The 25,038-nt window shown below is 37.1% G+C and overlaps 1 long non-coding RNA gene across 1 annotated transcript; it reads right to left on the reverse strand.

Moving 5' to 3' along the window:
• Positions 1 to 1,170: 1,170 nt before the first annotated feature.
• LOC145990239 (uncharacterized) lies at positions 1,171 to 23,146 on the reverse strand. The gene is made up of 4 exons (XR_014441950.1): positions 23,091 to 23,146; positions 22,852 to 22,985; positions 15,724 to 15,899; positions 1,171 to 1,561 (listed from the first exon to the last, which is right to left on the reverse strand). It is a non-coding gene; the product is annotated as an uncharacterized LOC145990239 (long non-coding RNA).
• Positions 23,147 to 25,038: the final 1,892 nt, after the last annotated feature.

The raw sequence follows: 25,038 nt of genomic DNA on the forward strand, positions 1-25,038 counted from the left end.
ATACCAGCTGAAGGAATGTTATGTGATATGATGATGAACTTTTATTCTTTCCGGATTGGTGTCCCTGTGGCAGCTATCCATTCACAACAGAATTTAGGAGTTTGGATATTTAGATTTGAAAGAGCCATGTTCTTTAGTACAAAGTGGTATCTTCTCAATAAATAATTCAGCTGGGTTTTCATGTCGAATGAGAAATTGGACTACCGACGAGGTGAGTTGTGGAAAGCTTTAAGTGCTAACTAACATCACTCTGTCCCCAGGGTAGAAGTGTAGAGCTGACCATCAACCTGGTGAAGATGGCAGACTAATTGAGAGCTGTGTCAGCACTGCTGGCCAAGCAATGTCCTGTGTTGCGACAGATTCTGCTTTCTCCCCAATCAGTGGCTGTTGCTGCAGTTCCAGTAATTTGTTGATGTGATGTGCAACAAACTACTGTGACCACATTATCAAAGAAGCGACAGTCATTTATTGGGGAGAAAGCAGAATGTTGCAACACAGGGATTAAACTGGACCCTGCTTGGCTAGCAAGTCAACCAGGAGACATTGCTTGGGATTTGTCTCAAAATTTTCCCTAGGTTGATGCCTCAGCACTTTTACCCTGAAAATCAGAGACACGTTAGTTCTTGAAAGATTTCTAGACACCTGGTTGATAGACATGGGGAGAATCTATTTATCATTCCCTACTTGAATATACTTCAAAAAATATTTTAATCACTATTATAATGGTGGCACTGGGTGGCTCAGTCGGTAACACGTCTGACTACCATGCTAAAGGTCCCGGGTTCGATCCCCGGCCAGTTTAAATCCGGGAACTTTTCTAATGTTGGAAGCGGCCCCGGCACCCACCCAGTGTCGAATAACATGGGTACCTGGGGGAAACCCTGGGGGGTAAAGGCGGTCAGGGACATGATGCTGATCACATCACCCCCACTCACGACCGGATCAAGAAAGTGTGGGGCGTTACCCTCTATACGCCTTCATGGTGTACACTTTACCTTTTTTTACCTTTTACCTATTATAAAAAAAATCACCCCAAAATCAAGAAAAAGACTTGGGTAAAAAGAAAATTTTTATTTTAAAAATGCAAGTAAAATATAATGTGGACACTGCTACATACAGGCAGTGTAGTAATACCATTTATTGACACCTGACTGGAAGGATGATCCCTGTATGCAACTGTATTCTATTTATGTCTACTTTCAGACCAATTGTATTAGTTTGAAAGCATCACAAATGGATGTTGCAAATCACACATAGCGATCCTCCTTCCAGTCAGGTGTCAATAATGGTATGTTACACTGTTAGTATTTAACATTGCAAGCTCAAGTTACAAAATAATTTACACTTTTCCCTTCCATGCTTAAAACCACATCTACTGGATAAGTGACAGCCTCTCTACAACAAAAACCTTTGAGGACAGGTTGAAACCAAGAACTTTACCATGCCCAAGTATGGAAGTTCCATTGTAATCAGCATTTCCACTCTTCCTTCCTTGGAGTGATGCTTCCAACCACTCTCCTTGCCAGGAACAACTCCTTGAATATGTTTTGATTCATATTACCTACAAAACAAAGTAGAAAAACATGTTAATAAATCTACAGTAAGTCTGCACTTTTGTGTTTTGTTTAATTTTATGTTTAATACACATGATATATTTCTGTTCTTATAAATCTCTATTTTGTAATGTTTGCAAAATGCTGAACGAATTAATATGATGTATAATTATTGATAATGTGAAATCACGATGTATAAATTTCTACAGGGTTAGTCAAAAGTATCGGGACAGGCCAGTAATAACAAGATGCATGGACGGAGGAAAATCACATGTTGCAAGTGGGTATGATGTGGAAACTGAAATGAATGGGGGTGTGGCCATCATGGATATCACACAATATTTTCAAATGAAAGGGGGTATGTATGATACATCAATTTAGGCTAGATCGTCCTACAAAGGACAATCCGAACTCATTTTGAACCTATTGCCATTCGTGAAAGAGATAGGGTGTGCTACGTTTGACTGCAAAAAATGAGATTTGTCTGAAAGAATTGTTTACTGTATTCCTGTGGGTAATTGTACACTGCAAATTTAGAGAGAGCATGAACAAGAAAACATGACATTGACTTACAGAATGCCTCAAAGCAAGTGCTCACACTGCTTCCCATTGACTGTCTGACAGTACGCCAACCTATCGTAACAACTGTAAAGTCCTCTTGTTTCGTCCACATAGATCATTCAGGGAATGTGGTTTGGTGCGATATACTTTGTCCTTCGTGTGCCCCCATAAAGTAATCTAGGGTTGATAGATCGGTTTTCCTCAGTTCCCCCAGGCGAATGCCGGAATGGTACCTACATCGAGGCCGTGACTTCTACTTCTCTTAGTTTCTTCCTTTCCTGCCTCTAGTCATTTTCCCAGGTTGTTTTGTTAGTTTGTTGAAAACAACATAATATCGCAACAAACATGGCAGTTTGTTTCGACCCAACACACAAAGGTTTAGAAGATGAACAGAAAGCAAAATGTCTTTTGAACTTCTAACTGGGAGCTTTAAAATGTAGACTGAAAATGGTGAAGTGTGTTCCAAACCCACAAAAAAATGAAGTTGAGATGTGGTGCGACAGTATGTTTCTAAAGCAGTGGCATTCCCGTAACGGGGCTTCTTGTGGCATTATTAGTGTTAATGTAAAATACACTATTGTCAATTCTTCCATTATGAATGCATAATTCATGAATTCTTTCATTATGAATTTATATGTATAAAACGTTGAGTCTCTTTAAATTCTTTTTATGCACAGAAAGAATAGCCAGGACTGGACCTACAGTTTAAAGTGAGTTCCTCAACACGATGTGCCTCTACCAGGTTTCAACCTCGGGACTCCTTGATTACAAGACGATGCCGTTACAACTATGCCATCGGGAAGGTCCACTAATAAATACATGATTACTAGCGATGACCAATAATATAAAGTTCAGTGTAACCAGAACCGGGTACATGGATCTGGATCCTAGAACCGAGTATCCATTGATTGACTGATTAATTTCATTATTATTCATTGCTTTCTGCTACTTTTGGATAATTGTGACAATGATGAAGAATGGGGATTAGATGAAATTGTTGAACGACCACTCACAAAGAACTCCTGTGTCTGGCCTGCTTTCAAACCCATGGCACCCGGCATTTTAGCATGCTATGGTAACCACTTCACATGCAGGTTGGCCCAAGTGTCCGGATATCGGGTTATGGATGTATGAATTTTACATAATTAGTTCATTAACACCAATTAACTATTGAATCAATCATTTCGAAAGCTCTTATTACTAACATTTCAGGCACAAAACACAAGTATTTTACCAATATAATATTTCAATTAAATTGCAAACACTATCAAAATGTAAAGTTTCCCATGCATGTAGCACAGTGCCATGAAGGCTCAGTTAGAGGATGTGAGGGTAGCCCCTTTTTCGTTGAAAATAGGCTGACACTTCATGATGGAAAATGTGTAAGAGTGGCAGTGTTGCCAGCTTACAGAAAATGTCTGGAATTTCACATCTAGCTTTGGCCCTATGGATGCTGGATACCAAATTTGGAGATAAGTGCAACAAAAGATCACTATTATATATATTGCACATACACCAATAGTGGGAAGAAAAAACCTAAGAATGCTGCAATTTCAGCAAATTTCGAAAATTGGACCCTTGCCCCAGGTTTCCCACTACACCCCCAATTGTCGCACGTTTTTAAAGTGTTCTTTTGTTCTCATTATTATATGTAAAAGCGAAATATATCAGGAGTTACAGCTCTTTTTATAAAATCTATCCCATAATACTCAATATGGGAACAAATGAATTTTTCAAACTCCTCTTCTTAATACTACTAATAATGGATATATTGTTTTGTAATTCCAGTATGTCATTCCTTTGTATATGCAAATATTGCATTTAGTTTTAAAAAAAATGGTTCATTAATTGCTCCCACATGGTGCTGTTGTGTGTATATACACAATCACCCATCTGCTAAAGATTAAAAAAGGTTTTTACTTGTTTGTTTTTTTAAGTCCATTTTAACCCTCTATTGCTCGCAAGGCATCTACAAGATGCCAGACAGTCTATCAGGAATGATAACTTCTGAAATGAGGTAGCTTGGGTATTCCCCAGCCTGGTACCTTTCTGGTATTAGGAAATTATTATTCAGAACAAGCTACGACAGTTCAAGTTTGTGGGGTGAGAAGTTATTAGTGATATTGTCTGCAGCCATGTGAGTACTCATGTTACAAAATCATACATACAACATCTGTTATAAAACAAGAGTTCATTTGTGCCCAAAACAAATAATGTGTTTTATCCAACTAAAAATGTAAGTTTTTGTTGTATTGCTAGAGTTTTGTATTTTTATTAAATATGTAGGTTTTGTATTTTAGAACACTCAATGAATATTTGTTGCATTTGTGCCCAAAACAAATAATGTGTTTTATCCAACTAAAAATGTAAGTTTTTCTTGAGTAATGTTCGAGTTTTGTATTTTTTTAATTAAAGATGTAGGTTTTGTATTGTTTTAATAAATATATTGTTTTGAAAAACAATTCTGTTCACGCTTTGGTTCATCTGAACCACAATAATCCTCAAAAAAATATGTTTTCAATGCAGATCATCAAGTGAATCTGTCAGATGCCACGTGAGTATCGGTGTTAGGAAATTGGCGCAAGCAAGAGTGGTTAAGCACAGATAGGTTAATCGGGACTGGGCCTACAGTTTAAAATGGGATCTGAACCACTGTACAATGTGCCCCCATGAGATATCAAACGTGGGACCCCTTGATTACAAAGTGACAGCATTACAACTACACAATTGGGAAAGCTGGTGTTCAGTCGTACATAATACACGAAACTGGCTTGTACATCCTGGACTAGGATGTGCTGTTGCCACATTTCACTCAAAACAGTAGCAACACATACAAAGTGTTGGATTGCAACATGGCCTGAACATGTTTAGTGTCAATGCAATTTTTATGTTACATGCAATAAAATAATTTTGGATATCAAATGGACATATCAACAAGTTCATGAACTTTGCAGTCTACTTCAGTGTATCTCGACTGCCAACCTCCTGGAAAGATGGCCTTTTGTTCAGATTTCCACTGTGAAAACAGGAAATGCTTTCTCGCCAATGCTGTTAGAATCAAAGCTGACAGGAGACCATCAACCATGCAGCCTCCAAATTTCAACCGTTAGGCCGTTCTCGAGTTAGGGAAAGATGGATATAGTGACTTGCACTCCGTACCTCTCATATAGTGTATACAAGGCCACATTCAAATTCCCAGTACAATTACATTGATAGGATCATCCAAAAGTGAAAGAAGGAACCTTTTCTGCCTGGGGTGCCACCTTCTAGGGGCATCCTTCTTGAGGAGTGTCAAAACATTATTTCTGATTACATAAGAGTGGCTATTTGTTTTCAAAAGCCTTGTTCCCATATTAAAAACACTAAGTTGCTGATCAAGGCAGTTTATTAAGATATAAAAACACTGTGTTTTTATATCTTAATAAACTGCTTTGGTCAGCAACTTAGTGTTTTTTGCAAAATCATGTAGCAATTTAATCTTAACCTCTTGAATCCCAGCCTGTAGATAGAGAGCATAATCCCACGACCTTGCTATACGGAGAGCATTAGGCAACACCCAGCGATAGTGCGAAAAAATCATCTATCACATTGATTACTAATTCAATAATTTTTGTATTCAATGATGATTAGAATTTTTGTTTTAAGTCCACTTTATGCACAGAAAGGCTAATCGGGACTGGACCTAGTTCAAAGTGGAATCCGAATCACTATGAAATGAGCCTCCACCAGGTATCGAACCCGGAACCCCTTGGTTACAAGACGATGACGTTACCACTATGTCATCAAGGAGGCCCTCAAATGATTAGAATTAACATTATTCAGTCTCCCACCAGACACATGTCAAGTGATGTTGAAAACTAAATAAACACACAAAAAAATGTGAAAATCTAAACTATATTGAGAAAACTGTCAATATTGGATGATCTGATTTAATGTCCATGTACACAAATATTTTGCAAAATGCAAAAAAAAATGTTTCAAAACACTTGCAGGTGTTGACAGTTCTTCAGCCATGACGGCAGGATGAAAATCATAGACACTTTCAAACTTATAACATGGATACTCACGTTCATCACTGAAAGGATCGTTCACATATGTCCAATTTCAGTTAGACTTTGCTTAGTCTTCCACATCGGATATATCTGAATATTCAGACTCACTACAGTCACTCTTCTCCTCTTCCGGAACGTAATCCGACAAACTACTGTCCTCCTTCTACATATTTTTCTGCTTTTGTTTTACAAAATATGCAACAAAACAAAACCACACAGGTCTCCTCAATAACACGGTTACGTACTTTCAGCAACAGATGGCGTAACAAGCATGCTTTGCTCATTGATCGCGATAGTCATGTGCTTGAAATGATGTCACAGCAACATGTAGACTTCGGTCCTTTCTGACCAGAGGCATTCGTACTTTTTCTTCGCCACTACCATGCAAGAATATTTCCTTTTCCAATAGTACCAGCTACGTATGGACCGTACGTAGTGGTAGGAGAGCATGGGGTAGTCAAAGAGGTTAAGAAATTACTGTCATTTTGATGTAATTATGTAGGTATTAAATAAGCACATGCCTACCATAATTGGAGGACGGAGGAAAGGTTAAAAATGGTCCACCAAAAAAATCCACCTCGGCTGGCTGAAAATTCTATCTTTCTGCCATCTTTGGCTTATAGCAACAATGAAAGTAAGATTAAATTCATGAAGGGTCACTCACAAAGAACACCCATTTCCAGGGTGGGAAACAGACCTGCAGCAAAACTTGCAGTCCAGCACAACTTCCATATTGAAGGCACACAATGTCAATGAAGACACTGCATTCAGCGTTTCTTGTAACAACTATAAGAAATTCTTCCAAGTTCTAATAACTATAAACACTGGAATATGATAAACCATAGCTTGCACCACATGCCAACACTTTCACGCTGCTGATGTCACTTTCTTCCTTGGCACGTAGTAGTTTTTCTTCAAGCTTTCACCACATCATGTAGCTTCCTCAGGCAGTTCAACATTGTGTTAAAACGAAACTGGCCATTTTGCAAGAAATTAGTAAAAACATCAGTCCGAGTGTACCTGAAGGCAATGGTAAAGCATGGTAGAGCTCTCTTTCAGCCAAACATGGAAGGAAAAACATCATGATGGCAACGACTTCTCTGTTAACTTCCAACCACCATTTTAATATTTTAACAATTTACCTACTACATTTTAACCCCAGCTTTGTTCAACTTCATCTAGTACTGCATGGGATCACTTTCGCTTGGTCATACTCATTGGAGTGCTATGCTCAAGCATTTTACATTCAAATATCATTTTAAAGGGAAAATAATAGTTCACACATATGTGTAAAATATTCATCCTGGCAACTTCAGCCCACAATCACCTGTTTCATTTTCACATATCATTATATTGGTAACATAGACTAAACTACATTTTAACATGGAGATAATGACTGTTCACTTAAGTTTCAATTTCACTGCGTCTTTCACTTCACAATCCATATTTCAGGGACCACTACCACAAATAAATTACGGTTGTACTGGGCTTTGAGCTTACACCACTCGTTTAGCCTGTCCGAGCGATATTTTCTCTAGTGAAGAAGCTGTCATTGGACATTTCCACTCTAACTTAAAATATGATTTTAACTGTATCGCTGCATGCCATTCATTTTATATCAACGTTGTGCAAAATAGTTTGTGTTAATTCGAAATAGTTTGCAAGAAATTGGCTTTAGAAGTTGTGCCAAATTGATGCTATACGTCACAAAAACCGAACGGCCTCTGATTGGATATTCCAGTTATGACGTTCTCGTTCGGCAGTGAACTCGGTCGTCTGCTTACCACTCTAGAAATCCATGCACGAAGGCATTCGTTGCTCCTTGTGTTTGTAACGCTGAATATTAAATAGGATTCTCTGTGATTTTCAAAATTAAAGTTTCAATTATGACATGCGAGACATGCACGAAAGCCAATTCCAGCAATCTAACATGTGGAGATGCATTCACAGTAGCTCCATATTTTGCACAACTCGTATTTGATGGAGCAGAGGAGCGAAAGCACGGAGTTACGTTTTGCATGGGAAATTTGACATGGTGTTTACTTTCATCGACAGCTTATTCAAGATCATTTAATATTATTCTGTTGAAAGATTTTTCTCAGTAGAAATCGTTCCTAATTTCCTATGCTACAGATGCACCTACTTGTACAAAATTGTAGTCCTTGGATGCAAATAAATCATCATCATCATTATTATTAGTAGTGCTGGTATTACGGCAGTGCAATAAGTTTAACTGGAGGAAAATGTCAGTGTCTCTTTGCTCGACGGTATAAACCAGCGTTTTTCTTTCTTTTTTCTTGCGTAGCTGAAAATAAATGTATGTAATACAAATGAGCATCCGGAAGGACAGGGATTCGAACTGGTCCGTTGACCAGCTCCTAGAAGTTGGTATCGTTCATTTCAAGTTACAGAAAACAGAAAGTATATTATTTTTATTGTAAATAATAATAACAAATACATTTCAGTTATATATTATTCCAACCATGGGCGTTTTCCATAATTTTTTGCTGGAGCTCAGGAAATGATAAAACTTGAATAGCTAGTAGAAATTATAACAATAATAAAAATTGATAGTAATAAAATTGTTATTTTACAATGATAAATATTATATACTAATAAAAATAAACATGATTGAATATCTATTACAAAGTTTTTTCATATTTTTTTCACATTTCACTCAGTGTACTAAGATTCACAGTTATTGTATTTGTTATTAACTTTTGCATACATCATTCGCGAAAAGGCTGTAAAAGGTAGGGAAAAAATTTACTCATAAGGTTTATGTTGTGACCTCTCCCATAAAACTATATTTTTTTGGAATATTAAAAACTGTGGAACCATTTATATCTTGGATTAAATAGTAGAACATGAAGATACAACTTGGTTCCTATATTTTCCTTTATTTTTTTTATCTAACACACTTTCTACTGTTGCGATATTCTGTTCAAATACTAACTAAATGATCATTAATTCTTCTATTAATAATAAAAATAACATGCTTTCTTCTTTTTCTACTTGAAATGAAGGATGCCAATTTCCAAAGGGGGTGACATAAAAAATTGGGTAGCTGGGAGTTACCATCCCCCTCACTCTGAGCACTAAATACAGGAAGAAATGTCCCCTAAGATAAAGAGACATTCAGGAATTGGTTGTCAATAGGAGCTCATTGAGAACAGTCTCCAGTCAAACGACCTACAATGGTCCATGGAAGTCCTGTCATTGTTGACAAAAACTGGTACACGAAGTGGAGGTCACCAACCTGCTCAAAGTGAGGAGGGATGATATCCATAGCTAGACAATTTTTTGCAAGGCATCACCCCAGTTATGTCATTGTCACCATGTTAAACCATAGGAGCATCTCCCCCAGCTAAGCTCAAGGCTCGACCAAACATCCTCCCAGCTAACATCTTTCACTTCAAGAGTTGATAATGACCTCCAATGTCTGAAGATATTCTTATCAGAATATTCCACCTTTAATTGTCAAGGTTGCCTGTCGTCAACAGTGATTAGTGCAGAAGCATGCCGTAAGGAAAGGCGGGGCAAGAGCTGCTTGCGTTGTTTTTTAAAACACTTTTGATATCTTAAGTTCGTATTTTTCAATGACTTTATACACATTAGGCAATACTTAATATATTTATTTGTGTTTATATTGTGTTATAGTTGTGATGTGTTTGTGTGTGTTTTGTGTAATAGTTGTGCTGTCTAATATGCTAATGTTTGTGCTCGTCTTGTGTAGTAATTATGCTGTCTAATGTGTTTGTGTTTGTCTTGTGTAGTAGTTCCTCCATTCATATTGGGGGTTAGGCGTAGAGCTGACAACTCTGCACTGTAAAACGACATGTCAAGAAACAGCAATATAAGGCCATGGATGTTCCCATGGTAAAATATTCCGGAGGTAAAATAGTCCCCCGTTCGGATCTCCGGGTGGGGACTACTTTGGGAGGTCCCTGGACTAAGGATAAGATCTACATTAGGAATAAGGATATTAAATTAGGCACCTGGAATGTTCTGAGCCTTTACCGGCCTGGGGCATTTCAGTGTACAGTTAATGAGATAGTTAAGTATAAATTAGATGTAGTAGCTGGCCAGGAAGTTAGGTGGCCAGGAGAAGGGAATTGTAAAACTAAAAATTATACTTTTTTCTATGGTGGTACTGAAAATCATAATTTTGGAACAGGCTTTTTCATAAATAATAGAAATATCTCGGCTCTTAAAACAGTAGAATTTATTAATGATAGGATATCATATGCAGTTTTACAGGGTAGGTGGTGTAAAATTATTTTAATAAACATAGATGCACCAACGGAAGATAAAGATGATATTACTAAAGATGATTTTTATACAGAGTTAGAGCAGGTCTTTGATAAATTTTCTCAGTATGATATGAAAATTCTGTTAGGTGACTGTAATGCACAGATTGGCAAAGAAGAGACATTTAAACCCACGATTGGTAAAGTCTTCATGAATTAAGTAATGATAATGGTATAAGATTGATTACTTTTGCAACCTCAAAGAATTTAATTGTGAAAAGTACCACTTTTAAACATAAAGATATCCATAAATATACCTGCTCTTCTCCAGATGGTAAAACTCATAATCAGATAGATCATATTCTCATTGATAAGAGAAGGCATACTAGTACAATTGACGTTCGTACACATAGAGGTGCTGACTGTGCCAGTTACCATTATTTAGTAATTGCTAAATTAAGAGAAAGACTCTCAGTGATAAATCATAAGCAACAAAATCTAAAAATTATAAAATTTGATACAGGAAAGTTTACTGATGAAAGAATTAAGAAAGATTACCAAATTAAACTGTCAAATAGATTTGATGTTTTGCAGAATTTAAATGAAGATGAAAATGTAAATGAGACAGACGTAAATAAGAATTGGGAGCACATACGTAATGCAATAGAATCAGCAGCTAAAGAAAGTATAGGATACCATAAACCAAGAAAAAGTAAGCCATGGTTTGATAATGAATGTCATAATCTAATACAAATAAGAGATCAGGCTAGACTTAGGTGGTTAAATAACTCTGATGATACAAATCTAAGCAATTATAATAGAATAAAGCGAGAAGTTAACCGCACGTTTAGAAGTAAAAAAAGAGATTACTTGAAAAGCAAAATTAACGAAATTGAAACAAACAGCAAAAATAAAAATATCAGAGATTTATATAAAGGTGTAAATGAATTTAGAAAGGGGTGGCAACCTAAAGTAAACTTGATAAAAGATAAAGACGATGATTTTCTAGCTGACCCAAGCGATATTCTAAATAGATGGAAGAACTACTTTAATGACCTTTTAAATGTCCATGTAGGAGATAAATCAGAAGTAAATGAAGTACACACAGCTGAACCTTTAGTTCCAGAACCTAACTTGACTGAAGTTAAAGATGCTATTAAAAGGCTAAAGAATAACAAAGCACCTGGAATTGATTTAATACCAGCTGAGTTAATTAAATATGGTGGAAAGTCATTAATATGTCAAATTAATAATTAATTTGTTTAATATGGAATAAAGAAGAAATCCCTCAACAGTGGAAAGAATCCATAATTGTTCCTGTGTTTAAAAAAGGTGATAAAATGAACTGCAATAATTACCGTGGAATTTCTCTACTCTCAACAACATACAAAATATTGTCTAACATTCTTTTAACAAGACTAACACCATATGCTAATGAAATTGTAGGTGATTATCAATGTGGATTTAAACGTAACAGATCAACTACAGATCAAATTTTTCACATCAGACAGACACTTGAAAAAAAGTGGGAATATAATCAAAATGTCCATCAGCTATTCATTGATTTCAAAAAAGCATATGATTCGGTCAAAAGAGATAAATTATATAATATATTAGTAGAGTTTGGAATACGTAAGAAGCTTGTTAGTATGATAAAAGTATGCACCAGTGAAACAGAAAGTAAAATTCGTGTGGATATTAATATGTCTGACAAATTTACAATTCATGATGGGTTAAAACAAGAAGATGCATTATCTCCATTGCTCTTTAATTTTGCCTTAGAATATGCTATGAGGAAGGTAAAAGAAACTAAAGAAGGACTAAAATTAAATGGCATGACTCAGTTGTTAGCATATGCAGATGATGTAGACTTACTGGGGGATGATGTGAATACAATTAAGAATAATGCTAAAATATTTTTCAAAACTGCTAAAGAGATAGGTTTGGAAGTTAACAAAGAGAAAACTAAATATATGCTTACAGGCCGAAACCAAGTGTTAGGTAATAATTGAAATCTAATTATTGATAACAACTCGTTTGAACCAGTTTCCAAATTCAAATATTTAGGAGTAATATTAACAAATGAAAATTATATTAAAGAGGAAATAAAAAGTAGGCTTAATTCAGGAAATGCATGTTACTTCTCTCTTCATAAACTTTTGTCTTCTCATTTAATATCTAAGAAACTAAAAGTTAAAATATACAAAACAGTCATTTTGTCTGTAGTATTATATGGATGTGAAACTTGGTCCCTTACATTGAAAGAGGAACATAAATTGAGAGTATTTGAAATAAAGATCCTTAGGAAAATATTTGGACCTAAAAGGGATGAGGAAACAGGTGAGTGGAGAAGGTTACATAATTTAGAACTACATAATTTGTATTCATGTCCAGATATTATTAGAATAATTAAATCAAGAAGACTTAGGTGGGTACGCTATGGGCCACGTGGCACGAATGGGAGAGGAAAGAAGAGTTTACAGGATTCTTGTTGGGAAACCTGATGGTAAGAGACCTGTAGGAAGGCCAAGACGAAGATGGAGGGACAACGTTGAGATGGACCTAAAGGAAATCGGTAGGGATGGAAAAGAGTATATAAATCTTGCTCAAGATAGGGACATATGGAAGGCCTGTATTGCTGCAGCCATGAACCTTCGGGTTTAAAAAGGCTAGAGAGTTAGTTAGTTAGTTAGTTAGTTAGTTTATACACATTAGAATGGAATTTATTTACTATAAGATATTTACTTTGCAGAATTTTCATTTCCCCTATTTTCTGTTCTTTTGGCTTGAGACATAAACCAGCTACACTCTTGATGACACTGGGCGATGCGGCACGACTGACCGCGTTAGAAGAAGAGGACTGCTTGCCTTTCTCCCTGCTTTTCGAGTGACTATGCAGTTCTTGCATTGACACTGTCCATCCCCGTTTACGAAGAAAAAAGGCCGAGGGCAAGCAACACCAAGACCGCATCTGTCTTTGGCAAGGGTGTTCGAAAGAATTTGTCCACACTGGCCACAAGTGTTGCTAACTTCCAGAATTTTCTGTGCATCCGTAGCACCACCTAACGCGGTACAATTTTCATGTTTGAAACTCTATAGTAATGAACAAATTACATTATGAAGTTAGCAAGTGATCACCAGTCGTTTGCTATTTATAAGAAAAGAGCACAGCCGGTACTTGAACATATTCTTCATGTGGTCAGTTACTCGGAAATATGGAGGGTATGTAACACTGCAGGTAGGGTGAAAAGGAAGGTTAATTTAGAAGTGTGGGTGCTGCGGATGCGTGTTATTTTTTACTGTGATATTGTGCTGTTTTTTTTCTGTTCTTTGTGTCGTGTTTTTGTACCTGGTGCAAAAGTATGATTCTACATTGAAAATTTCCACCATGGTTGACATACCAGATGAGCCATCGATTTGCAGTGCTGCAGGTAAGGACTTGATTAGGGAACTTCTTTCAAAACCATTCAGTTCGAGAACATATGGTGTAAAGTTGGAGCTTGTGATTGTGAATCATGAGCGACCGTGTCCTGAACTGTGCATAACCAAACCAACTAAGAAAGATGGGAAAGTTTTCATTAGGCAGTTTAAAACATCTCAGTACAACAATATTATGTGGCTATGTGGCAGCAATCATCTTAATAAATTATTTTGTTGTCCATGTGTTTTGTTCTATACAAATTTAGGAACATGGAACTATACAAACTACAGTGACTTGAGCAATTTTTATAATGCAGTGCAAAGACATGAACGTTCCCAGAATCACATCTGCGCTTGCATCCAACTGAAGACAAGTCATGATTCATAATTCTAGCCAAGTAAGAAACCGAAACCCATCCATTTATTTAAGATCAAAACTTTATGCTAATAGGATGTTCATTATTTTCAGGGTTAAAAAAGAACGTAATTTAATTTACAGTTGCCCTCAAATATCAAGTAAATCATTATTTTCTTCATGGTTGAAATTTACAAGTTTATATCGAGAGGTTGTTTTTCTTTTTTATAAACCATGCAGCGAAGATTTGATTTTACGGTATGTATGCACTTTTATGCACATATTGTAAGTAGGGATGTGTGTAGGCCTATATTATATTTTAAATTGTTATAATTAACCGAAACGAAAAATTAACCCATCGCTTGCCTATCACGAAAGGTCACGGCACGCCCCTGGATTAGTGTTCTGGTAGTTTTTACTTCACATTCATTTTCTCATTACAACTTGAATTTTCTATCGTGTAAAATCAGTGGATAAATATTTTCTGCAAATTGTGCATTTTGTGACTTTACTGTTAGTTTGTAGAACTTAGCAATTTATATTCTTAATGTCTCTCATAATACGGGGGGGGGGGGGTCGTTTTTTCTTCACTTCTTCCATGCCTGCAAAAGTTTTCCTTTGTGGACTTTTCATTCGGGCACATAAAAATCAAAGTTTCACTGATGGAGATTGGGTGAATATGGCAGGTGGCCATGCTGTTTTTGGTTAAAAATTGTTTCACACTCAAAGCTTTCTTTGCTGGCACGTTGGTGTGGTGAACCTACCACTCCCCACTTTGCCACAACTCGGGGCATTTTTGTCTCAACGCATCACGCAAATGTTTCAAAACTTGTGGTTAAAACTTCTGGTTAACAGTTTTACCGTTAGTAACAAATTCTGAGATCAGTTCACGAATTCTGGTGATGGTTGCCAAGAGCAAGGTTTGTCTGCAAGTGACAATTCACCATTCTTGAAACGGGAAAACCACTCTTAAACTCGAGTTTTCCCCAGAGCAGCTTCCTTGTAAGCTGTTTCAAGCATTACAACTGTTTCCCTGCCGTTTTTCCTTACATAAAACAGAACGTTGTTCAAATATTTCAGACATCAATTGACGAACAAGCAATAGGACCGTAACAAAAAAAAAAACTTTACATGTCACCACCACAACTTCACATGACGACTCCGGTCAGCAAACTGATGCAGAAGGCATCTAGCAGTGGAAGCATGTATTACAATGGGTACCCCTACGTAACTTGGCTTCTCTAGTGTGGACGAGCAGTGAACAGACTCAAAAAAGCCCAACCTACTACCTGCATATGTTTGATTGATTGATTGAATTGGTGTTTTAAGTCCACTTTATGCACAGTAAGGTTAATCAGGACTGGACCTACAGTTTAAAATGGGATCCGAACCACTATGTGCCTTCCTCGGGAAACCTGCATATGTGAGAAGGTAATAGTGTAGTGTAGAAATGGCCAAGGCAAAGTGTATGCAAAATGTAGTATCAATTTAGACACACGCTCTTCAAGATTAATGAAGTACATGTAACTTACCCAGAGCATCAACTGATGCAGAGCATTTAAAGCACACAGCAATGAACCGTTGATGGTGAACTTCTCTAGATGGCTGCTTACAATGTCTTTACCATGTGGTGTACATCATGAGTGCCTTGCTTCAAAGTAGAAAGAGCAGTCAGCATCCTATGCGAAAAGCAGGGACCATGAAGACCCTGAAAAATCAAGAAGTACAATCAACCACAATGGCTTGAAACACAACTGTTGGTTTCAATCAAATATTATGAACAAATTAACAGATGAGGCTGGTGGTCAACCATACATCTCAAAATTTCAACTTTTTTTAAGTTTACAAATTTCAGGGTTTGCTATAACAACATTTATTACAACATACTATAACCAGAGACATATTTAGGCCCAAAGTGTGTCCAGCATTTGTCCAATTCCAGATTTCCTGGAGCAGTTTGTTTTTTTAAAAAGATAAATATCATTGTATGGACACACAAAGTTAAAAAGCAAAACACTGAAATTCTATGTACTTCTAACATTAAACTTAACTCTCTCAACTAAAACTACCGTCAGTAGTGCTTTTGGTACCCTTGACCCTCTGTACCACCTGGAGAAATATTTTGCATGATTTATGAAAGTTTTCAGTTGATTTTTGCTTGAGGAAATGTGTTACTGTGAAGAAAAATGTGTTTGTTACCTTAGGGTCATTCAACGAGAAATCACCCAGAGCAGGTTGCTTCATAGTCATGTATTTCCTTCCAGTTTTTCTACTGATAGATACTTGGTCCAATATGACAAATATGTAACATTAGACTTGTCCAGCAAATATGTTGAAAATTTAAAGGTTTTCAGAAATTGGGTGGATGGACGAAAGCATCACATGACACAAAGTATGCAATATCTCGGAAACTATGTGGAATATTGTGATGATTCAGGTATTGTTGGAGAGAAGGACAGTCCTAACAGAAAATAACTGTGTTACCACTCTTACCTGCTCACAAAGTAGAAACATCTTTAAAGAAAGAAATATGTTGTGATAAAAAAAAACCACTCCACTTCGGGTAATCATTTGATAGGGGATCCCAGATTTTATCACAATGAAAATTGTTTAACAGCATAATCAATGTATGATCACAGTTTCACTATTCAATGTATGAACCATTATTTCCACTGGCACACAGTTATATTTTAGACAAATGGCCCTAAAACACTCACAAATTACCACTAATATGAGTACACACAATATTGTTAGAAATGTTGAATACATGGGAGAAGCATTACTATGATGTTTATCCACTTTTAGCTCACAGAAATTGTACGAAAACCAGAGTTTTTGTCCAGCATGCATATGGGTCAGTCCCTACCGAATGGTCCACCACTGTTCGCTTGACAATTTTTAAAGTTTTGTTGTTCTAACCCCTATGCAAAAGCAGTTCAAAGCAGACATAATTTTTCTAAAACTTGATTTTGTTTAAAAATGGTGGCCATTTTGTGTTTCTTGACTTCGGGTATTTTTGGTCTTTGCAGTCATGCGATAGTTATGATAACTCGGCTACAAAAAATAATAGGAAACTATGGTAAACAACATTGCTTTCAGTACATTTCAAGCTTTATTTTATGTCCTGTATCTTTTTTAACATTCACAAACGCAAATAGCTGGACAAGTCTAATATTACACATTTGTCATATTGGACCAAGTATCTACGAGTATCAGTAAAAAAAAGCTGGAAGCAAATCCTTGACTATGAAGCAACTCTGTCTTTCAATTGGGTGATTTCACGTGGAATGACCCCTAAGTGTGTTACTTTACCCTGTACAAAAAAAAAAAAAAGCCCCGAAGGCTTCACGCAAATTAATATAGCACCGAAAAAGGCTTTCCACAACAGCAGCTATAATTTTACATAAGTTAGGATTGCCAGTTTTGGTACTGATAAGTTACTTTTGACGTGTTCTTTCGCTATTTTTGTATGCATACAAAGAGTTTTTACTAACAAAAAGCTGCGAAAGTTCTCCGAAATTGCAGGTTTTAACTTACGTGTGCCATACTTTGGGATCAAATATCTCAGTTATTTGCACTTTCCTAATGCTGGAACTACTTTTATATTACGTAAAACACAGAAATCTGTCTATAAAAAAAAATCGAAGTGATCCTCAAGGGAGTACAGTGGGTCAACGTGGCCCCATGCTTTTTTCCTTGGACGAAAGGTTCCAGCACTCTCGGGAGTCTGTTCTTGTGTTCATCACAAGAACTACTCAAAACATTCTGGTATGTTCATAAATAATCATCTATAAAAATGTGCCAGTACAGTGTACCAATGCATACAGCCAGAAAAAAATCACTAACCAACATGTCATGATAAATAGTACCACATACAAACCATACATTATTTTTCTATAAAACATCCTTGCATGCTAAAAACAAAAAAATGTTCACATCAGTCAGGCCCGTACCCAGGATTTTTTTGAGGTGGTGGCCAAGCCTCAAACCTTGGTTGTTTTCATGATGGTGTAAATCTATTAATGGTCTCTCGAAAGGAAATATTTCCTTATGAGAGTTTGTAGCTAGAGATTTCAGCACCCAGGACGAGAATGGTTTTCGCACCCCTTGCACCGAATTAGACATTGTAGAAATTTTATGTACTTACTCTTTTCCACTGAAAAGAAAACTTAGCATTCAAGAAATGTGGCTAATAAAAAGACAGTCGGCTGTGCATCACCATTTTAATTGAAACAGTGTGTGTTATTGTTCACATCTGCAAAATCGCTTGCAAATTAAAGATAACTAGGTGGAGGGACAAAAAATGAGAAACTTTAAGAAGACATTAGTTTCATATTAAATTAACATGTAAATGCTATGTTTTATTCCCGACGAAAGCAGTGTTTCTTTCAGGCACCTTTCCGGGGGAGCAGAGAACCCCCGGAGGGAATCTACCACCCCCCTGGACAAAATTGTACAACGAAACCAAAGTATAAAAAAATTCTGCTACCGTTGTTTCCCTCGCATCAGACTGCATTACTTTGTGTGGTGAATATTTTTGCCTTTATATTTCCATCTGTAAATAAGAACACCCACAGTTGTCCAATCTTACAGAAGAAGCAGAATAAAACTGGCAACCGCACTAGCCTTATCTCCTCTCTCCCATCTAGAATGTGCAGTATTGCTTTCCACACAAAAAGCACCGACTCGTTGTCATCAAAGCCGATGTGGTATTTGCTTTGTAAGTGATACACAACATTATATTTGTAAACGATAAGAAAATCGATTCTTGAGTCAAAGGTGGACTGACTGAAAAGTGTTGAGTTAAAAAAATATATATTTATGCGATTGTTAGAATCTAGCTACCACATTGGTTTTTGTACCTTCCAGAATGTAAACGTTACAGACAAGTGATGGTCTACAAAAGACAAGATGGATTTGAGCTGCATTGCATTTGTAGCAGTGGGATATTACGGTTCTTTGCTGCATGAGGAATGAAGAGAACAGCAGCAGGACCTAGCAAGAAATCGCAGGAAGTTGTAGGCGCGTCTCCTTCAGCACAGTCTACCGTGGAATCTTCCAGTTCCAACCTGCATCCTTCGAAATCATCAGGTGCAAAAGAAGAACGTCACTACAACAAACAGTGGGCAGAAAAGTACAGTTGGCTGGAATATAGTGAAGAAAAAGAAGGCACGTTTTGTAAACTATGCCAAAATGTCATGAAGAATGATGCAAAAGTTCTGCAAAGGACAGGTGGCGTGTTCATAACTGCTCCTTTTACATCTTTCAGAAAAGCTATGGGAAATTAGAGAAACATGAACACTCTTCTGCTCATACTGTAAGTGTACAAACAGAGAACCTCAAAAGGCAGGCTATGAAGAAACCCGTTTATGCTCAAAGTTGTTCAACAGACTGAAAGTGAAAGAGTGTTAAACAGAAAAAGTTTGAAAATACTTTGCAGGGGCTTGTACTTTTTGGTGAAGGAAGAAGTAGCTTTCACTACTAAATACGAAAGCATCATTGAAAGTATTCTGGATCAAATGAGTTATGAATTTAAGGTGTGGAGAGAACCTCTGAGTGATAGATCGAATTACAGCAGCAAGGACACAGAATGTGAATTGCTGGTGTGTTTGGGCGAAGTATTGAGGGAGGAACTGAAGAAAACGTTGAAAAACAAGAAGTTTTCCGTTTTGGTAGATGAAACTGTCTCTTTCAGAAATGAAACGGAGTTAAGTATAATGTTCAGAATTGTTGAGGATAAGGTCCCCGTGGAAAAGATTTTGTCAATAGTCAAAATTCCTAATGGAAGGGCAGAAAGTATTGCAAATACTATTGACGAAGAGCTTGCTGCTCTTGAATTAACATACAATGATATTGTTGCTTCCAGCTTTGATGGTGCCTCAAATATGCCTGGAAATGTTGGAGGTGTGAGAAAGAAGCTTTCAGAAAAGGCTCACAAAGAGATGCACTGTAGAGCGCACATCTTGTCCCTTGCAGCGGCTTCCTGCAGGAATAAAAACCAAAAGGTAAAAAATATTTTTTCATGTTTTGAAAGACAGTTACAAGCTGTTTAGCAAGTCGCCTAAGAAGGAAAATATTTTGCATGATATTCAGGCAATAATCAATGACCCAGTTATCAAGATTCCAGAATGTATTGAAGTGAGATGGTTGTCGCATTACAGAATAGTCAACGCTGTCTCCAGAAGCTTGAAGTCAATCTTAATCGCTTGTGAGCATATCCACAATGAAGGGGCAGATCGTGCATCACTGGCAGCAGGCATCTTGCTGGATATCAGAAATGAAAGTTTCATTATTACCTGCAATATGATGAATGAAATCTTCAGTGCACTTTCTATCCTCAGCAATGATTTGCAAAAGGATTTGAGTCTGGCCAAAGTCATCCCTCTAATTACTTCAACCAAATTGCATTTGCAAGATATTGCAAATCAGTGTGAAAACATCAACAGTGATCTGCAAAAAAGTATTTGGACCGAACTGAAGGGTATCGGATCTGAAGCCCACCTGGTTGCTGATAAAGATGCTAAGAAAACTTTCTGTGGGATGAAGGAATACGCGGAAAGTGTAATTGAAGAAATGAAAAACCGGTTCAACGATCAATCTATTGATACCATGAGATTCACAAGTCAATTTGAAACCTTTCAGTCAGTAGTAGACTTGCAAGACACCGAAGTTAAAAGGTTTTGTGCTAGTTTTCCCATGCTTAAGGTGGAAGGCATTCTTGCTGACCTCAAGTCCTACAATTTTTTTGTCAAATCGATGCTTGATAATGGAATATATACAGAAGCTGACAATCCATTGTTGAAAATCTTAGGTGACGTGGGATATTACGAGTTGAAAAAAACTCTGTGAAATCCTTCTAACCATTCCCGTAACGACAGCTGGCATAGAAAGGTCTTCCAGTGCTATGAATAGGATACTAACTAGGACAAGGAGTTGAATAGGATACTAACTAGGACAAGGAGTAGAATGCTACCAGAAACTTTAATGCATTGCATGATAATAAGCATTGAGGGACCTAAGATTTCAACTGATGATTTTCTGGAGAAAACAGTAGATGTATATGCCACGAAGAAAGCTCGCAGAATAAGATTGTTGTAAATTCTTCATGCCATCTTAAGCTTTGCATGATATGTTCTATTGAGTTTAATAATTGCAATATTTTTCCTGGTTCACCATTGTGGAATTTGTTCTGGATGATAAAATGTAAAAGTAGGTGATGTTTTGAAATTTACTATTGTAATGCTAATTGACAATATAATATTTGTAACTGTTAGGCAACAGATTATTAAAAAGAAACAGAGACAAATAAAAAGAAAAATCTATGTCTTTCCACATTGAATTACTAAGTATACTTAGGTCACCGCATCCTACTTTATTTTTGTTACTGTACGTCATTTCCCACCTGTAACGCTCAGCGTCAAGTTCATTGACAAACCACGATCGACCACTGGTAATTCTCAATGTTAAACGCACATATGTTGTATTTCGCAGATGAGATTCGCAATGCCCTCCCAGCTCTCTGGAATGCCCCCACCCCCCACCCCCCAGAGCAAATTTTCTGAACGAAACACCTGACGAAAAGAGGTGAGAAATGGAGGTGAAATAACAGGTCAGACTAATTTCTATGTTCCAGGGGCCTAGGGTCACAATGACAAACACCTTCGCAGCTACGGCTTCATTTCTTACTAGTCCAATTTCATATAATTTTAAAATCTTATCTATGGCTGTACAAGTACATTTTTAACTCCCCCCCCCCCCATGCTGTTACCAGCCTTATGAGAGAGAGAGAGAGAACAAGAGATATATGCAACATTCACACACAGGCTGACATAATTCTTTGTTACTCCTTCTTTGTAAGTGTTTATGATGTTATTTTTGGTAAAGTATGTTTGAAGTCCAAACTAATTGCTTATCTTTGTTGTTATAACACAAACTCTTAACCTTGGAAAATTCTAATGGGGGAAAAAATTTAATAGAACAAGGGTTAGGTGGCAGAGCAGCCCTTGTTTATTATTATTATTATCGTTGGTGAGAAGGTGGGAGATCCTCTTCCGCCATGGGAATTCGTACCCTGATGCAAAAAGTCAAAACCAGGAGTAAATATGGTGAACTGTCCCAACAACATTTAGTAACTTCTCATAAATGGCTATAAAACTAAAATTACTAAATATAGTAGACTGCAGACTTCTGGAGTCTGCCTCTCTCCAGAGACAACCCATTCATTTATACAAAAGAAAATCTAAATTCTTGCAAAATCTTAAAAATTATCCAAGTTATTTTTGTAGGTTTGCATCAAAATATTTCATGACTCGAGGTAGGGGATGGCCCCCTTGCCCCTTCCCCCCTGGGTACGGGCCTGACATCAGTGATCGAAGTGGAAATTCCTAACTGGAGGATGATTGGTTGAGTTTGAGGATAGATGGTAACTTGCTATATCATCCCCTCCACTTCAAACACTGTTTCAATCCAAACTTCAACAGCAATACAAAATTTTCCGCTCTCACAGGTGTGCAGAGGATCACCAGTATCAGACCTACTCTACACAAAATTGTACACAAGTTACACCACAAATTAACAAAAAAACAATTCTGTTGTTACTCTGCAATTTTATACTGCCACAGTTAAAATTATGTATTCTCCTAAAAAAAATTGAAACTTACATCGCAAAAGGAATGGAAGAACACATCTTGTTTCCAGAAGGAATTTGAAGTTGCATCTTGTCAGAAGTCAATCCAGTGGCACACAATACATCAGAACTGTATACTTGGCCTTCTAGTATCATAATTTTATTGAGCTGCAAAAAATTGTAAAAAATAAACCTATTAATTTCGTTTTCAAGAAAACTACCTACGGTAAGATGCTAAGAACATCCAAAAAAAGCTTAGAAGCAAATAATTACGCAGAAGAGTTTACCAAAGTCCAGGTAGGTTTGAATCTTGGACATCAGCAGTATTGTTTCCAGGGATAGACAGGCAAGAATTTTTGGAAATAGTACTGCAGCCCGCTCTTCCAGAAAATTGCATCACATGTAAAGTTCACATTTATACAATGGCCTGCCAGTCAGGAAAGGAAGGCAGCCTCCCCCCTGGAAAATAAATGTTAGCATACATTATATATTAAACAGGAAAATTAATGTTAGCATACATTATATATTAAACATATGCATGTTTCATTTCAGTCACAGTAATTTATATTAACTATTGGAAGAGTGGGTAGGAATTTACAATACCGGACCTCATCCCGATTTTTGTAATATTTCGCATACTCACTAATTGAGGCCTCCTAATCATGAATTTAAAGTTAAAATTTGGGGGTCACGTTTAGGAATTGCAAAATAAGCTAAATTGAGTGAGGAAATTTTGCTGTTACAGTGCTATGAAACTAACATTTTTTTATCGGTCCGTGATTGCAATTGAGCCACGAACCATTCTCGGTAAGGTTAGGTTAGGTTAGGCAAACAGTTAAAATTTGGGGTCCTAGACCATTCTCTGTAATGTTAGGTTAGGCAAACAGTTAAAATTTGTGGTCGTAGACCCCAAATTTTAAGTATGTTTGCCTAACCTAACCTTACCGAGAATGGTTCGTGGGGCTATCCGTGAATAGTTTGTGGGTCAATTGCGATTTCTCTGAAGTTCTAGGTAGTGTGAATATGACAAGAATGATCTTTTTGTCCTCATTTTCTTCTTTCTCCATTCAAACGCCTATCGGGCTGGGTAGATTTAGATTTTGCTTTTCTGCTTTTATTTTACTCCAACTCCTCCTGGTGAAAGGTGTGAGGGTCAGTTTGGCGGCAGCGTTCACACTATCTATTAATGGTATCCCAGTTTTGTGTCTGTACTTGCAAAGAAGGCAAAAAAGTGGTTGTTGAATGCATTTGATGGCGCAGAAGATGATGTGCTTGAATCTCTTTCAAATCTTGGTTCTCCTGGATTCGATGAACAAGATGACAGAATGAAAGAATGAATTGAATTATTTTACTTCTTGTTTCTGCTACTTTTGGCTAATTTCAAAGATGAAAATTAATTAGAAGATGAAATAGATGAAAGGACAATCACAAACACATATGGGCAGCACACAACTCAAGTCCCATGAGTTCAGACGCCAGAGCATTGATTGATTGATTGAGTTGGTGTTTTATTTAAGTCCACTTTATGCACAATAAGGCTAATTGGGACTGGACCTATAATTTAAAGTGGGATCTGAGCTGCTATATGTGCCTCCACCGGTTAACGAACTTGGAACCCCTTGATTACAAGGCGACGACGATACCACTGTACCATCGGGGAGGCCCTAGACGTCAGAGCAATGTTAGTTTGCAAAATGCAGTCCAGGGTATACTTCGTGGAAGTGAGGTTGATATTTGGGTGTCTCTTACACCCCGAATATTTCGGCAAATTACCATGGTATCTGTTCGCGAAAAGGGATGTTCAAGGCTCACGTCTTACCCCAACCAAAGTTCCCTCACACTTTTTATCAGAAGGAGTTATTTTCAAGTATTGGAGTCAAATAAAGGCTGAAAAGGATCATCCAAATCTACACATCTCAATAAGCTGTGATGGGAAAAGAGAAAATGAGGATGACAAGAAGATGGTTCCTGTCATATTGACTCTGCTTAGAGCTCCAGAGCATGTTGAATGAGAAAGTCACAGCGACGTCATTACTCCTTTACCATGATACGGTAGTGTCCAAAAAGTAGAAAAACGGAAGGGGGAGACCTGCACGATCACCATAAATAATTACCAAGGAGTGTAACTCACCTTACGCGCATAGGCAACAGTACTGCTAGTATGAAAGAGGCCCGTGATTGAAAGGTAAACGAAACACAACAAGAGTGCCTCATTCTGTAT

Source organism: Lepisma saccharinum, chromosome 7, assembly GCF_977018435.1.
Source record: "Lepisma saccharinum chromosome 7, izLepSacc3.1, whole genome shotgun sequence".
NCBI classification, from domain to species: Eukaryota; Metazoa; Arthropoda; class Insecta; order Zygentoma; family Lepismatidae; genus Lepisma; species Lepisma saccharinum.